The sequence below is a fragment of the Scomber japonicus genome, unplaced genomic scaffold, assembly GCF_027409825.1.
Source record: "Scomber japonicus isolate fScoJap1 unplaced genomic scaffold, fScoJap1.pri scaffold_613, whole genome shotgun sequence".
Classification (NCBI taxonomy): Eukaryota; Metazoa; Chordata; class Actinopteri; order Scombriformes; family Scombridae; genus Scomber; species Scomber japonicus.
The window spans coordinates 17,501-21,537 of record NW_026518663.1 but is presented as its reverse complement, the minus strand read 5'-3'; the positions used below and the strand labels follow the sequence as shown (position 1 = coordinate 21,537).

Here is a 4,037-nt window from a genome sequence, read left to right as displayed (position 1 = left end):
CCTTCCTCCCTCCTTTCTTCCTCCCTCCCTCCTTCCTTTCCTTCCCTCCTTCCCTCCTTTCCTTCCTCCCTTCTTCCTCCCTCCTTTACTTCCTTTCCTTCCCTCCTTCTCTCTTTCTTTCCACCCTCCTTTCCTTCCTCCCTCCTTTATTTCCCTTCTTCCTTCCCTCCTTCCTCCCTCCTTTCCTTCCTCCCTCCCTCCTTCCTTCCTCCTTTCCTTCCCTCCTTCTCTCTTTCCTTCCTTCCTCCCTCCTTTCCTTCCTTCCTTCCCTCCTACTCTCTTTCTTTCCTCCCTCCTTTACTTCCCTCCTTCTCTCTTTCTTTCCTCCCTCCTTTCCTTCCTCCCCTCCTTTCCTGCCTCCCTCCTCCCTCCTTTCCTTCCTTCCTTCTTCCTTCCGTCCTTCTTTCTTTCCTTCCCTCCCTTCTTGTCTCTTTCCTTCCTTCCTCCTTTCCTTCCTCCCTCCTTTCCTGCCTCCCTCCTCCCCTCCTTTCCTTCCTTCCTTCTTCCTTCCCTCCTTGTCTCTTTCTTTCCTCCCTCCTTTCCTTCCTCCCTCCCTCCTCCCTCCCTCCTTTCCTTCTTCCTTCCCTCCTTCCTTCCTCCTTTCTTTCCTCCCTCCTTTCCTGCCTCCCTCCTTTACTTCCTTCCTCCTTTCCTTCCCTTCCTTCCCTCCTTGTCTCTTTCCTTCCTCCCTCCTTTACTTTCTTCCTCCCTCCTTTCCTTCCTCCCTCCTTCCTTCCTCCCTCCCTCCTCCCTCCCTCCTTTCCTTCTTCCTTCCCTCCTTCCTCCCTCCCTCCTTTCCTCCCTCCTTTCCTTCCTTCCTCCCTCCTTTCCTCCCTCCTTCCTTCCTAGACTCAAGGACAACAGGAGGGTTAACAGGAATCAGAGACAGAAGACAGTAAAATCTTCTTCTGATGGTTTAAAACTCCAATAAAACACTAGACCAGAGCAGGACCAGGGTCTAGGACCGGACCAGGACCAGGGTCTAGGACCGGACCAGGACCAGGGTCTAGGACCGGACCAGGACCAGGGTCTAGGACCGGACCAGGACCAGGGTCAGGGTCTTTAAATGAACAGTATGTGTGACACTAGGTGATGATCCAGAGTGGAGCAGCTTCACATGTCTCTGTGAGCTGTGAGATGATCCTGTGAAGTATGAGGGTCACATGTCTGCACGTCGCTCTGCTCCCAACCCCAACCCAGACCTCACATGCACGCTCACATGCACGCTCAGACATCACATGCACACTCAGACCTCACATGCACACTCAGACCTCACATGCACGCTCACATGCACGCTCAGACCTCACATGCACGCTTAGATCTCACGTCTGCACGTCACTCTGCTCCCAACCCCAACCCAGACCTCACATGCACGCTCACATGCACGCTCAGATCTCCCATGCACGCTCAGACCTCACATGCACGCTCACATGCACGCTCAGATCTCACATGCACGCTCAGACCTCACATGCATGCTCAGACCTCACATGTCTGCACATCGCTCTGCTCCCAACCCAGACCTCACATGCACGCTCAGACCTCACATGCACGCTCACATGCACGCTCAGACCTCACATGCACACTCAGACCTCACATGCACGCTCACATGCACGCTCAGACCTCACATGCACGCTTAGATCTCACGTCTGCACGTCACTCTGCTCCCAACCCCAACCCAGACCTCACATGCACGCTCACATGCACGCTCAGATCTCCCATGCACGCTCAGACCTCACATGCACGCTCACATGCACGCTCAGATCTCACATGCACGCTCAGATCTCACATGCACGCTCAGACCTCACATGCACGCTCAGATCTCACATGCACGCTCAGACCTCACATGCACGCTCACATGCACGCTCAGACCTCACATGCACGCTCACATGCACGCTCAGACCTCACATGCACGCTCAGACATCACACGCACACTCACATGCACACTCAGACCTCACATGCACACTCAGACCTCACTGACACGCTCAGACCTCACATGGAGAGAGAGAGCGTTAAAGTGAGAGAGAGAGAGAGAGAGACAGAGAGAGAGAGAGAGAGAGTGTGTGTTAAAGAGAGAGAGAGAGAGACAGAGAGAGAGAGAGAGAGAGTGTGTGTTAAAGAGAGAGAGAGAGAGACAGAGAGAGAGAGTGTGTGAAAGAGAGAGAGAGAGTGTGTGAAAGTGAGAGAGAGTCAGTTGGATTATGGCTCCGAGGAGGATGGAAACCAAACCGTGATCTTCTGTGTGAAGTCGCTGCTGCTGCTCTACTCGTTCATCTTCTGGGTGAGAAAACACTTTAAATCTGCTTCATTCACGTCTTTAATATCAGGAGAGATGATACGTCTTCATGTTGAGAGTTAGAGCTTCATGTCTGTCTCACGCTCTCTGGTCTGTAAACCTAAAAACCCCAAACAGGAGAAATCATTATCATTCATTATTAATCATCGTTGGGACTGAACAGCTGTTTTGTTCGTACGTGTTTTTTACTGGAACTGTGGAGCCGATCATGTGCGTAGCGTTTGAGTCCAAGACAAATCGTATTCATCATATCGCATCGTACAATATCGTATCATGTTGTATCGCATCGTATCGTATTGTACGATATTGTATCATATCGTATCGTATTGTATCGTATCGTATTGTACGATATTGTATCATATCGTATCGTATTGTACGATATTGTATCATATCGCATCGTATCGTATTGTACGATATTGTATCATATCGCATCGTATCGTATCGTATCGTATTGTACGATATTGTATCATATCGGATCGTATCGTATTGTACGATATTGTATCATATCGTATCGTATTGTATTGTACGATATTGTATCATATCATATCGTATCGTATCGTATTGTACGATATTGTATCGTATCGTATCGTATTGTACGATATTGTATCATATCGTATCGTATCGTATCGTATTGTACGATATTGTATCATATCGTATCGTATCGTATCGTATTGTATCGTATTGTACGATATTGTATCATATCGTATCGTATCGTATTGTACGATATTGTATCGTATCATATCGTATCGTATCGTATTGTACGATATTGTATCGTATCGTATCGTATCGTATTGTACGATATTGTATCGTATCGTATCGTATCGTATTGTACGATATTGTATCATATCGCATCGTATTGTACGATATTGTATCATATCGTATCGTATTGTACGATATTGTATCGTATCGTATCGTATTGTACGATATTGTATCATATCGTATCGTATTGTACGATATTGTATCGTATCGTATCGTATTGTACGATATTGTATCATATCGTATCGTATTGTATCGTATCGTATTGTACGATATTGTATCATATCGCATTGTATCGTATTGTACGATATTGTATCATATCGTATCGTATCGTATTGTACGATATTGTATCGTATCGTATCGTATCGTATCGTATTGTACGATATTGTATCATATCGTATCGTATCGTATTGTACGATATTGTATCGTATCGTATCGTATCGTATCGTATTGTACGATATTGTATCGTATCGTATTGTACGATATTGTATCGTATCGTATCGTATCTTATCTTATTGTATCGTATCGTATTGTATCATATTGTATCGTATCCCACGATATTGTATCGTATCGTATTGTCAGAGGTCAGGGGTCAGGGGTCAGAGATCAGAGGTCAGGGGTCAGGGGTCAGAGATCAGAGGAGGTTCAGTAATTATCTGGACTGTGAGGAAATGAGCGAGGGCGAAGCTGTGACACCGAGACGATAATGAAGATCTGTACGCTGACCCGTCCTCGTGAAACCTGCTATAGTTTATTTATGTAGCATCGGACCAGTAAGGGAGGAAGGAAGGGAGGAAAGGAGGAAGGAAGGGAGGAAAGGAGAAGGAAGGGAGAAAGGGAGGAAAGGAGGGAGGAAGGAAGGGAGGAGGAAGGAGGGAAGGGAGGGAGAAAGGAAGGAAGGGAGAAAAGAAGGAAGAGGAAGAAAGGGAGAAAGGAAGGAAGGGAGGGAGGAAGGAGGAAGGAGGAAGGGAGGGAGAAAGGAAGGAAG

General features: G+C 47.1%; 1 pseudogene; it reads left to right on the top strand.

Annotated features, from left to right (window-relative positions):
• The first annotated feature begins 2,198 nt into the window (after positions 1-2,198).
• Positions 2,199-4,037, top strand: part of LOC128354807 (tetraspanin-7-like) — a 9,417-nt pseudogene continuing 7,578 nt past the window's right edge.